Below are 14284 nucleotides of genomic sequence, written 5' to 3' on the forward strand. Positions count from 1 at the left end.
ATGGACCGAATGGCCTCCTTCTACATAGTTGGGATTCTATGACTCTAATTCTGAAGGCTTGACTGTAATCACGCGATCACTACAAATGCTATGGAGTTCTCTGCAGTTGAGTAATTTTGCTCCCAGTTTTACAACAGCATACTCCAAGAGTCAGGAAGATACGAGAGTGCAAGGAAAGAGGAGATCTGAGGACAGGAAAGAGTGGAGACCAAGGTCAAGGGCTCCTCTGAACATCAGGTGGGGAAGGCACTGAGGTGAAAAATTTAAGAACTGATTTCTGGGGCTGCTGGAGCTACATCTCAGGGAGGAACATCCCCCAAATGAGGGAGATTCTCCAAAAGTGGAAGGGAAGGGAATACAATTTCAAATTCTCCCACTTACATGGTAGAAACCATTACATATTATAATTCCAAACTCATCTGAATTATGCTTTGGAGTAGGATTCTAATAAAAACACCAAAGCAATTGTACAGGTTCTCAGAAATTCTAAGTGTACCCAGTATATCTCCTTCAAGGGCTTCTCTTTGTGCCTTGTACAATGAACAGTTTCCCAAGAAAATATCCTTGGCCATCTCTTCTGCCTCCTCCAGCAATATCATCCATATACATACAATCAACTTTGATATTTATACGAATGCCACTCATCAGTAATTTTCCACATTTTCTCCTTGATTCCTCACGTTCAAATTCCCCCTCTCCCTTTCCTCAATCTCTCTGTCCTCAGTCTTCCCACTTCTCTCAGTCATGGGTGGCTGCTTTGTTTTTGGGACTTTTCATGCAACAGATGTTATCTGAAACCACTCCAATACTCAATTAAGGAAAACCTATCGAAATGTAATGGGGACATTTGTAGATATCACACAGAAAAAATTTACAGCACAGGAGGCCATTTGACCCATCATGTTGGTGCTGGGCAGGTGGTCAGAACATTACGTGATTGAACCTTCAGTAATACCTCTGATTAGAGTTGATTATTTCCACTTCAATTGCAGTCAATCACAAATTTCATTTATATAGTGCTTTTAAATAGAAAAATATTCAAAGTTATATCTTTGTTCTCTTTTCCTCCCAACCTGCACTTTCTATCAACGTTGTCTAAAACTCGGTTTGACAAAACTCAGTTGTCAAAAAACATCCTTCCCAAAATTCCACTTGTTCATCACCCCTTCCTGGCTGACCTGCGTTATAGCTCTCAGCCCCTGAGGCATTGAAGTTAAAATACTTACCTCACCTTCAAATTCCATTATCTTCTCTCAAACCCTATCTTTGCATCCTCCTCTAGACTGATATCCTCTCCTGCATCTTTTACTTCTCTGAGGCTGGCTGTCCTATCATGTAGTACGTGTTTCCTTCACTCCACAATTATTGACAATTTTCAGCTGGACTTTCTGAAATTCTCCCTCAAACCTTTCTGCCTCTCAACTTTTCTCTTCACATCCTCAAAATCTATCTTTTCAACCAAGCTTTTGATCAACTTTTTTAACTTTGTTTCTTAATCGCATTCATTTGTTATTTATTTACTTAAATATGTTACATAAATGCAGGTAGTTACAGATACAATGAGTCAGGTGGGCAGAATAGACTTTGCAAACAGTCAGCAAAAGAAACAAATTGCTACATTAAAGGATGTAGCCAGTTTCGTTTATATATCAGTTTATTATAGCTGGACAAGATGATTTCATATTCTCCCACAATGTGCAGGTTATGTGGATTGGTCATGCTAAATTGTCCCTTGGTGTCCCAAGATGTGTAGGTTAGATGGATTAGTGGGATAAATATGTGGGGTTACTGGAATAGCCATGATGTGGAGATGTTGGCGTTGGCCTGGGATAAAAACAGTAAGAAGTCTCCAAGGAGCAGTGCTCCGAAAGTTAGTGGCTTTTGCCACTATGTAAACCTGTTGGACTTTAACCTGGTGTTGTGAGACTTCTTACTGGGATAGGGGACAGGGGTGGTCCTGGGTAAGATGCTCTGTCAGAAAATCAGTGGAGACAAGGTTGAAGCGTTTGCAACCACCATCAGCCGGAATTGCAGGGCAGCTGATACATCTCAGCCTCCTTCTGTTTCCCCCAGCAGTACGGTTGCCAATCTTCAGCCAATTTCATTCACCCCTTATAAAATTAAGAAACAACTGAAGCCATTCTAAATGCTCTTACGTTTTGTCAATAGTAGTGAGGACAAAGCTTTTCCATTCCATTACTGGTATCGACACAAAAATGTGGAAATTACCCTTTCCCTTCTTAGGCAGTCCCTCAGGATTTAAGATGACTTGTTTCCACTCTGGTCTGATAGGTTTTGAGCTGGCTGATAAATCCAATGCACTTGTAGATGCAGATGGTTTGTAGATGTTTGTTTGAAAGTTTGTCCACTTCGTCTGATACTTTGACTTCACTTCTGCATGAATCTCAGTGTGTTTAGTGCCATCCTGGATGAGCCTATTCTACTTTGGTGGGGTTTCCCATGGGTTGGTGGGTACGTTTGATCTCTTCAGGAATGCTTTGACAACATCCCTAATGTGTTTCCGCTGTCCTTGCAGGGGTCTCCTTCCGCAACCAACTTCCAAGTAGACTAATTGCTTCAATATCAAGCATACACATGAAATGCCCTGTCCAGAGAGCTGGTATTGATTGATTAGCAGCTCGAAGCTCGGCATATTGGGTTGGGAAAAGGTGCTGCATTTGAATCACTTTTCTTACTAATCCCTTGTGAAGTTACTGCTGGTATATTTTTGATCTATCTTGTCCAATTACATCTGCAAAGCATGGAGGTCACTGCTGCCCAGTAAACCATGAGCTTAGTTTTGGATTTGAGAACCTGGTCCTCAATTACTATATTTCTTAATCATCTGAAGGCTAAACTGGCGCATTAGAGGCAACAAAGAATTTCATCTTCAAGTGGAGGCTCCCAAGATACAGAAAGTGGTTAACATTTTCCAGGATCTTCATGTTGACCTTAACCAAAGTGTGTTGCTGTGAGGGCAGGTTGGAAGTGGACCTTAGTTTTCTGGGTGTTTGGTGAAAGGCACATTTTCTCCTATAATGATGCTCAGTTTCTGAGTAAACGCACAGAAACTTTATCTGCATACTGAAGCTGTATGACTGAGGTTGGAGTGGTTTTGGTTTTGGATTGAAGGCAGCATAGATTGCACTTACGCAGCAATAACCTGCTCACCAGTGTTCGGTTTGGTTTTCCCCCAGGGCCACCCAGCTCCTGACGTCATTACATTCTTGGTTCAAACATGGACATCGGAACTGAACTTGAGATGAGGTAAGAGAGGCTGCCCTTGACGTGAAGGCAGTATTCAACTGAGTATGGCATCAAGAAGCCTTGGTAAAATTGAAATCAATGAGAATCATGTGGGACAGCTCCACTGTGTGGAGTCACGTGGTAAAAAGGAAGGTGGTTGTGGTTGGTGGTCAATCATCCCAGCCTCAGGCCATCACTACAATAGATCCTCAGGTTAGTTCAATTGTTTCATCAATGACCTTCTTTCCATCGTCAGGTCAGGAATGGGACTATTTACTATAATTGCATATTATTCAGTACAACATGTGACTCCTCAGATACTGAAGCAGTCTGTGCCCAAATGAAGCAAGACCTGTGCAACGTTCAGGCTTGAGCTGAAAAGGGACAAGTGATACCCGTGCTATACAAGTGCCAGGCAATGACCATCTCCAGTAAGAAAAGAATCTAACCATCTCCCCTTGATATTCTACAGCATTACCATTGTTGAATCCTCCGCCATCAACCTCCTGGGATTACTATTGACCAGAAATTTAACTAGAAAGCTGATCTACTTGTAGAGAACTTTGCTTGCTTCCCCTCACACAAATTCTGTGTTCCAATCTCTGTTTGCTCAGACCAGCTGCCACTTAAACTGGCTGGAATCTAACACCACAGAAATTAGTTCCCATCTCGGCCGCAACCTCAGCCAGAGTTTAACATTTTTGAAATTACGTCAGATCCAAGAAGTCCAATTAGCCAATTTACCACACCGCTCCCAACCCCCTCTCAAATTTCCAGAATTTTTTCAGTTGCACTTTGGTCTTGAAGGTGCGTCTCACAAAAATAATATACAGGCTTTTCCCAGAGCACAAGGCTCTTCACATTATCCAATACTCTAAAGTTATTATTGACTCAGCTTCTATCATATTTCAGGCAATGCATTTCAACTTACAGCAAAAAAATTAAAAAGATATCTCAACCTCTTCTTTCGCTCTGGTTCTTTCACCAATAATCAGTACTGTGTCCTCTGTTAATGACCCTCCTTCCTGCCAGTGGAGCACAGAAATGTAACATGTTATCTCCCTTTTAAAAAAAATTATAGTTAGATTTCTTTGCTTCACAGGATAAATTACTGCCACTAACTCTCTTATAATAGTTAAAATACTCTCTGCCAATTTAAGGATATATCAGTACTTTTCTAATTTTCCCCGCCTTTTAATTGGATTGTTTTTTTAACAACTTTCTCATGCTGGTTCAATGACCGTAAATGCCATTGCTCCTTTGCAATCTCCCAAATAAACACTTGTAGCTAAAATGCATGGGTCTGCTTCTGCCTTTCCTGCTCCAACTAATCCTAACATTATTTTGACTTCCAGTTTCACTGCCATGGGATCAACATCTGAACTTGTGCTCAAAATAACTATTGCTTGCTGCTGGTGATTTTTTCAAACAGTAATCTGCACCACCCTAAGAACCTCCACATAGTGCCAAAAGTGGATCACTGACATCACATGGAATAAATGCTTTCCATCATCATTAAAGAGATTGTAACTTGGGGCTTTGAGTAACACAAGTTCTGTCACCCCTGGGAAATCTGCCCGTCTGCTGCCATTGCTAAGAATATGAATTGCACAGCCCTCTAAGATAAGACGGTCATTGATTATCTTGATGCAATAATGAGCGTTTGGCCTTTCTAAATAGGGGTATCGAGAACAAGAACAAGAAAGTTATGATGAACCTTTAGAAAACACTGTTTCAACCTCAACTGTGGTATTGTATCCAAATTGTGGACACTGCACTTTAAGAAGGAAGTGAAGGCTCTAGAGAGGGTGCAGAAAGGATTCATGTAGATAAATCGGGGAATCCGGGTTGTTGTTCCTTAAAAGAGAGAAGGTTGAAAGTTGTGGTAGAGGTGCTAAACAATAATGAGGTGTCTAAACAGAATAGATAAAAATTACTCTCACTGTTGGAAGAGCCAAGATCCAGTAGACACAAATCTAAAGTAAATAGTTCTAATTTGCATTGTATTTCCTGAGGGGATGGTGGAGGCAGACTTTGAAAAGGGAATTAATGAGTGCCTGATGGAAAAATATTTGCAGGCCGATAGAGAAAATGCAGTGGAATAGGACTAGCTAAATTGCTCTTGCAGAGAGCTGTCATAGGCTCAACAGGCTAAGTGGTCTCATTCTACCATGTAACCATACTATGACCTGATGCTACCAGAAAGATCCAATCAAAATAAATTTCTGGTAAAATTGGCTTTGACTAATCTAAACAATATTTTGTTTATACTCATTCATGGAATGAATATGAAATCATTGCTACTAAAACAAGAATCAGTTGCATAGCCTTAATTGCCCTTGAGGTGAACTGTCTTCTTGAGCACAAGCTAGTGACTTCCTGTGTCATTTCAAAGACAACTAAATTGCAGCCAGACTGAGTAAGAATAAAAGGTGTCTTTCTTAAAGGACATGTGTGAACCCAGCAATCTGGCAGTTTCATCATCACAATTACAGATACTTTTTTTTATTCATGATTTACTTTTTTTTATCCATTTGTGGGACATGGGTATCACTGGCTGGCCAGCATTTATTGCCCATCCCTAGTTGCCTGAGGGCAGTTGAGTTAACCATATTGCTGTGGCTCTGGAGTCAATGTTGGCCAGATCAGGTAAGGACGGCAGATTTCCTTCCCTATAGGTTATCAGTGAACTAGTGGGGTTTTCTTAACAATCGACTATGGCTTCATGGTCATCAGTAGATTCTTATTATCAGATTTTTTTATTGAATTCAAATTCCAACATCAGCTGTGGCGGGATCCAAAACCAGGACCCATGACATTAATTGAGTTACTGGATTAATACTCTAGTGATAATATCATATGGCCATCACCTCCCCATTTACTGAATTATTTGAATTAAAATTCCTCTGCCATGGTCAGATTTGAACTCTTCAGATCATTGGCCTCTGGTTTACTAGCTCTTAAGAACATGAGAACTAGGCACAAGTGTATGTAATTCAGCCCCCCCGAGCCTGCTCCGCCATTCAATGCAATCATGGTCAATCTCATCTGGGCCTCATTGCCATCTTCCTGCCTGTTCGCCATAATCCCCTATCCTAGTACGAATTAAAAACCTATCTATCTCCTCATTAAATGTGTTTAGTTTACTGGCATCCACTGCACTCTGGGGTAGAGAATTCCACAGATTCACAATCCTTTGAATGAAGCAATTCCTCATTTCTGTTTTAAAAGCTGCCATCCCTTAGCCTAAAACTATACCCATCCCCAATTGCTATTGAGAAGGTGATAGTAGCTGCTTGCTTGAACCACTGCAGACCATCCTATAGATGTATAACTACAGTGCTATCCAACAAGGGGAAACATCTGCTCTACATCTCCCCTGTCAATTCCCTTATGCATCTTATATATCTAAATTAGATATCCTCTCATTCTTCTAAACTCCAGCAAATATGGGCCTAAGCTACTTAATCTCTCTAGTCCAATAATTTAAATAGTATGATACTATCTGAAACATTTCCCATGATGAAAATGGCCTGCAGATCTTCACAGTCAAAAAAGCAAGACCCTCTTTCCTGTAAATTGTGGTGACCATGCAGCTAAGTGACACCTTCTGTGATGCTTCACTAAGAGTCTCCAATCTGTCTTCATCTTCTTCTTCATGACATTATAAAGATTCCCATCGGAGAGTCCACATCCCAACATAATGTATTATTTTGATCAGAGATGACAACTAATGTCCCTACTGAATCCTCAAACTAATGAAGAGATTGATTTGGAGGCAAAGTAACATCAACCTGAGGTAGCAACACACAAATCAGTAATTTATCAGCCCCAGGTATCAACTTTCTGTGGCTCCTGATAATTTAAAGTAACAGAAAGTTACTTGAGATGGAGAGTGGGGAAAATTAATCAGAATCATGTCACCATAACCATTTTACATAAATCAGAACAAGCTCCCAGCATACTCCAACTAAGACTAGACATTCATTGGAAGCTAATTCTCATGCAATTTCTAAAGCAAAGGATTTGAAGTAGCAACTTCCAGAATCCATTTAATGACATTTATTGCTAAATATGGGTCAGAACTAAAACAAAATAACCACATTTTAATTTTATGCCAACTGAGTCTGTTCAAGTTACAGTATGGATCTTTAAAGCTACAGCTGACATCTCTTGAAGAGGGCGTTTTGTACATTGGTAATTTCGGCAAACATCTGGTTCATCAGATAAATGAATTCCAAAATCTGTTAACCCACAAATATTATGTTCACCAAGAAACTTTTGACATATATTGAGCATAGGTGTCAACATTTAATAAAATAATAACAAAATGCATTGCAATGCTCAAGTTGTGTAGCAAGTGTGTGTATTGGTACTCGGCACCACAGACATAGTGGACTTTGCTTGGAGATCCAACTACCTGCTTTGGACTTTTAACTGTTTGCCTGCTCTACCAAATACAATAAGGATATAGAAAACTTCCATTTTGTTACACTGGATTTTTTTTAAGAGAAAGAACAAAGAACAAAAAACAAAAACAGCCCAGGAAACAGGCCCTTCGGCCCAACGAGCCCGCACCGCCATTTTAATATTACCAGTCCCCCCCTCCACCCATGACCTTTATCTATTGTTTTATGGCAATCCACATTGAGGGAAACTAATTTAGGGACAATTTATTACTTCCAATCAGCCTAATAGCACATCTTTGGGGCGTGGGAGGAAACCGGAGCACCCAGAGAAAACCCACGCAAGCATGGGGAGAATGCGTAAACTCCCACAGACACTGGCCCAAATCCATGTGTCTGCACAGCAAGCAGTGATAGTCACTGAGCTGTCATGTTGCCCAGCATCTGGTCCAGTTTAAGCACACACTAACAACATGAAGCACTAAGCCAATCTCGAACAACCAAGAGCAGCCCAAGTACGACCCATCGCATGTATGCCCCTCATTGGACAACAAGGTGGACCGACTTAAAACCTGTGAATTAAAAGAGAAAAAACATTATTATCATACCACATCCTTTACATTACCAGGGACGTCCCAATGCTAATGAACCTTATTTAAAACAATCTCCTATATCCTCCCATCTCCAACCCACTCATGTGCCTGTCTAAGTTACTCTTAAACAACTCCAGTGTGCCTGCCTCCACCACCTTACTTGGCAGAGTATTCCATACCCCTACTACCCTCTGTGTGAAAAACCTCCTTCTAATATCCGTGTTATACCTCTCCCCCCTCACCTTAAGCCCATGGCCCCTCGTACTGTGTCTCTAACTTAGGAAATAGCTTACCTCTGTTTACTCTACCTATACCCTTCATAATCGTATATACCTCTATTAGATCCCCCCTCAGTCGCCATCTTTCAAGGGAAAACAGCCCCAATTTGTTCAATTTTTCCTCACAACCCAGTCCTTCCATACCAGGCAACATCCTGGTAAACCTCCTCTGCACTCTCTCTAGAGTCTCCACGTCCTTCTGGCAGTAAGACGACCAGAACTGGACGCAGTACTCCAAATGCGGCCTAACCAACATTCTATACAACTGCAACATTAGACTCCAGCTCTTATATTCTATACCTCTTCCTATAAAGGCTAACATACCATAGGCATTCTTCCCAACCTTCTCCACTTGTACTGCCACCTTCAAAGACTTGTGCACTTGCACCCCCAGGTCTCGCTGCGTTTCTATACTCTTTATGGGCTTACTCTTTATCGTATAACTCCCCCCTACATTATTCCGGCCAAAATGCATCACCTCACATTTATCCGGATTAAACTCCATTTGCCATATATCTGCCCAATAATACCAGCCTATCAATACCCCATTGTATTGCCAGATACTGCTCCTCACTGCCTGCCAATCCAGCCATCTTGGTGTCATCAGCAAATTTGCTGATCACACCACTTACTCCCTCTTCCAAGTTATTTATATATACCATAAAGAGAAGAGGTCCCAGTACTGAGCCCTGCGGCACACCACTAGTGACAGACCTCCAACTAGAAAAGGACCCCTCCACTACTACTCTCTGTCTCCTCTTAGCAAGCCAGTTCTCAACCCATCTAGATACCTGGCCACATATCCCATGAGCCTTAATCTTTTCTACCAACCTACCATGAGGGACTTTGTCAAACGCCTTACTGAAATCCACATAGATGACATCCACGGCTCGTCCTTCGTTGACCGTTTTTGTCACCCCCTCAAAAAATTCTACCAGATTCGTAAGGCAAGACTTCCCCTTGACAAAGCCATGCTGCGTATCCTTAATCAGATTGCAACGCTCTAAGTGCTCATACATCCTATCCCTAAGAATCCTCTCCATCAACTTGCCTACCACTGACGTCAAACTCACTGGCCTATAGTTACCCGGGTTATCCTTCCTACCTTTTTTAAACAACGGTACCACATTCGCTATCCTCCAATCCTCTGGGACCTCACCTGTGTCCAAAGAAGAGACAAAGATTTGCGTCAGAGGCCCAGCAATCTCATCTCTCGCCTCCCTAAGCAGTCTAGGATAAATGCCATCTGGCCCCGGAGATTTATCAGTTTTAATGCTACCTAAAAGCCCTAACACTTCTTCCCTCGTAATCGATAGTTCCTTCAATTGGTCTACAGCTCCCTCGATGACCATACCAGACATCAAGCCCCTCTCCTTCGTGAATACCAACGCAAAGTATTCATTCAGGATCTCCCCCGTTCCCTCAGACTCTAAGCACAATTCCCCTTGTCTGTCCCTGAGGGAACCGATTTTTCCCCTAGCCACCCTTTTGCTCCTAACATAGGAGTAAAATGCCTTTGGATTTTCCTTAATCCTACCTGCCAAAGCCATTTCATGCCCCCTTTTTGCCCTGCTAACTCCCCTTTTGAGATCCCTCCTACTCTCTCTGTACTCCTCCAATGCTGTCTCCATTCCCAGTTGATTAGACCTGACATACGCCTCTTGTTTCTTGTGACCAGGTCCTCTATATCTCTAGTAATCCACGGCTCTCTAATCCTACCTTTCCCATCCTTCCTCCTAACCAGCACATGCCTTTCCTGCACCCATTTCAGTTTTCCCTTGAAAGACTCCCACATACCTAACGTGGACTTGCCCTCCAACAGACTATCCCAGTCTGTATCCCTAAGCTCCTGCCTAATCCGGCTGTATCTAGCCTTCCCCCAATTTAGCACCCTCTCCTTAGGACAGCACTCATCTTTTTCCATTCGTATCCTAAAGTAGACTGAGTTGTGGTCACTATTAGCCACATGTTCACCTACTGCAACCTCAACCACCTGACCTGGCTCATTGTCCAGAACTAAATCCAGTATAGCCTCCTGTCTAGTCGGGCTATCTACATACTGCTCCAAGGACCCTGCCAGTACACATCTTACGAATTCCTCCCTGTCCGAACCCCCAGCTCTAGGCACCTTCCAATCCACCCCAGGGAGATTAAAACCTCCCACTACAACAACCCTATTCTTCCTACACTTATCCAAAATGTCTCTACATATACCCTCTTCCACTGCCCGTGGGCTGTCGGGTGGCCTGTAGTACACCCCTAGCATAGTAATCACTCCCTTCCTATTCCTCAACTCCACCCACAAAGACTCAATTTCCAACCCCTCTATGTTATCCTCCTTCTGCACCGCTGTGATGTGCTCCCTAACTAAGAGCGCCACTCCCCCTCCTCTTTTCGACCCTCCCCTGTCATGCCTAAAACACTTATACCCAGGAATATTTAGCTGCCAGTCCTGCTCTTCCTTTAACCATGTCTCCGTCATTGCCACCACATCTAAATTCCTCGCAAACATTAAGGCCTTAAGTTCATCCGTCTTACCCATCACACTCCTCACATTAAAACAGATGCACTGAAGACCCTCAGGCCCACTCGGATCCTCTTTCTCCTGGGAGATTTTCCTATCATCTAGACTTACCCTGTCACCCAACTCACTCCCACTCCCGGTGCCTACTGAGCTGTCTCCTCCCCAGCCCCCCTCCATATTAGTTTAAACCCTGCCGAGACACTCCAGCTAACCTCCCAGCTAAAATATGCGTACCCTTCCCACTTAAATGTTCCCCATCCCACTTGTACAAGTGCCCTTCCCTCACAAAGACTTCCCAATGGTCTACAAAGCTAAAACCCTCTATCCTGCACCAATCCCTCAGCCATGCATCCAGCTGTAGGTTCTCATTATTTTTATCCCTGCTATTACTGGGCACTGGCAGCAGCCCAGAGAACACCACCCTGGAGGTCCTGCACTTCAGCCTGGCCCCCAACTGCCTACATATATCCCCCCTGCTCTTTCTTCCTACGCCCTTCTCTCCTACATGTATAATTACATCCACCTGGGTCCCTTGGCCCTTCAAGATTCCCTCTACCCTCTCCGAAACATCCTGTACCCCTGCTCCAGGGAGGCAGACTACCATCCTGGAGTCCCGCTTTTGCCCACAGAACCGCCTATCAATTCCTTTAACCCTCCCATCCCCCACCACTATCTCACATCCATCCCCCTTCCTTCCCTCTGAGGCATTGTGGGCTTCCTCTCTTGCCCTTTCCACCCCAGTTTTTGCCTTACCCCTGATATCTTGGGAGACTACCTCTGGGGTAGCCTTTGGACCATTACTCCTCTTCTTCTTCCCCTTCCTAACAGTAACCCACCCATCCCCCCTAGGCTCTGGGATCTCCTCATGACCATGGTTCCTATTCATTATCGCCTCATTCACCCTGACTGAAAATAAATCTTCCAGTCTCAGCTCTAATTGCCTAACCCAGGCCCTCAAACGCTGCAACTCCAGACATTTGGTGCAGATGTGGACTTTCCAGAGAGGCGGTGTCTCCAGGAACTCCCACATATTGCACCTAATGCAGCTGACGCGTCTCCCCAAGGACCCTGCCATTTATTTGACCACCCTTAGAATTGTGGACACAGAAGGAAAAATTGGACCAGTAACTTACCTTGCCTAAGCCTGCTCTTGCCTAAGCCCTGTGAGCCAAAGCCCTTGCAGCACTCACTCTGCACCCACCTCACTCCGCTGCCCGCTGTCTATTGCAGCCTTCTTTTTGGACTCCCGTGCTCCCTTCCCGACTGCCCCCGCGCCTAGGTCCCGCTATGGAAAGCAAAAACAAACAAAAACCCCGTGAACCGGCAATACACTGAAAAATTAAAGTAAATCACAATTTCAAGACTCACCAGCCACCAGTACACTGCTCCGGAGAACAATGAGGTGGATCCACGGGTGAGTACCTGATTTGTACTCCCGCGCTCCCTTCCCAACTGCCCCTGCGCCTAGGTCCCGCTACAGAAAGCGAAAACAAACAAAACCCCGCGAACCGCCAACACACTGAAGAATTGAAGTAAATCGCAATTTCAAGACTCACCAGCCACCAGTACACTGCTCCGGAGAACTCTTCCAGGGGATATATGCATTGCTGGCAAGGTTAACATTTGGTGCCAATCCCCAATTGCTGTTCAGAAGGTGATGGTAAGTTGCCTTTTTGAACTATTGCAGTCCATCTGGTACAGGTGTAACCATACTGCTGTTAAGAAGGGAGTTTCAGCAATTTGACACGACAGAGAAGGTAATGGCATTCCAACTTAGGATGGTGTACGGCTTGGAGGAAACTTGCAAGTGGTGGAGTTCCTGTACATCTGTTGGCTTTGGCCTTCTACATGTGAGGTACCATCAAGAGAGCAAGAGTTGCTACAGTGCACTTTGGATATAATACACAGCTGCCCAAAGTGTGTGGTGAAGAGAATGCATATTTAAGTCAGTGGGTGGTGTACCAAGCAAGCAGATTGCTTTGTCCTGGTTGGTGCTGAGCTTCCTGAATGTTGTTGAAGCTGCACTGCAAGAATATTCTATCCCACTCCTGGCACATGTCTTATGAATAATGGACAGACTCTCAAGAGTCAGGTGAATTACAGGCTTTGGAGAATCAGTAGGTGAGTTACTTGCTGCAGAATTCCCAGACTCTGACCTGCACTTATAGCTGCAGAATTTATGTCCAGTCCAATTCAGTTTCTGGTCAATTGTAACCCAGAGATGTTGACAATGGAGGATTCAGTGATGATAATGACATCGAATGTCAAGGTGAAATGGCTACATTCTTTATTATTGGAAATGGTCATTGCCTGACTTATGTTGCACAAATGTTACTGTCACTTTTCGATCCAAAACTGAATTTTGTCCAGGTCTTGCTGCATATGGCCATAAACTGCTTCAGAACGAACAGTCATTCTACTGGATATCATGCAATCATTAGCGAAATCCCACTTCTGATTTTATTATGGAAGGTCATTGATGAAGCAACTGAAAACAGTTGGGGCTAGAAGATTATCCTGAGAACCTCCTGCAGCAAAGTTTAGGTACTGAGATGAGTGACCTTTAACAAGCACAGCCATCTTTCTATGTGCTAAGGATAATTCCAGTGGGGACTTTTCCCCAATTCCCATTTACTTCTGTTTTGTTAGTGCTCCTTGATGCCACACTGAGTCAGGGACAGTCAATCTCAACTCCCATTGAGTTCAACTCTTTATTCCATGTCTGGAAGACAGTAATGCAGGCAGGAGCTGATTGGCTCCACACTGCTGGATTGCAGCACCAGGAACCTGGGTTGAATTCCAGCCTCAGGTGACTGTGTGGTGTTTGCACATTTTCCCTGTGTCTACATGGGTTTCCTCCCACAGTCAATAAATACATATTAGATTGATTGGCTATGCTAAATTGTCCCTTAGTGTCAGGGAGATTAGCAGGGTAAATACATGGGGTTATAGGGATAGGGTTTGAGTAGGATTGTTGGTGCAGGCTCAATGGGCCAAATGGCCTCTTTCTGCACTGTAGGGATTTTATGACCACTTCACAGATGATCAAGCAAAGGCGACGTGTCATTAATTGGTTCAGATTGGATTTGTCTCATCTTCATGGATAGGACATTCCTGGGCAATTTTATACAACACTGTATACATACCAGTGTTGTAGCTGTACTGAATAATCTGATGTTAGCATTACAACTAGACTGAAATTCCAGACCATCAGTCAAGCAATTCCAGATTATTCTC

Source organism: Carcharhinus amblyrhynchos, chromosome 7 (genome assembly GCF_965287045.1).
Source record: "Carcharhinus amblyrhynchos chromosome 7, sCarAmb.v2.hapA, whole genome shotgun sequence".
In the NCBI taxonomy this organism is placed as follows: Eukaryota; Metazoa; Chordata; class Chondrichthyes; order Carcharhiniformes; family Carcharhinidae; genus Carcharhinus; species Carcharhinus amblyrhynchos.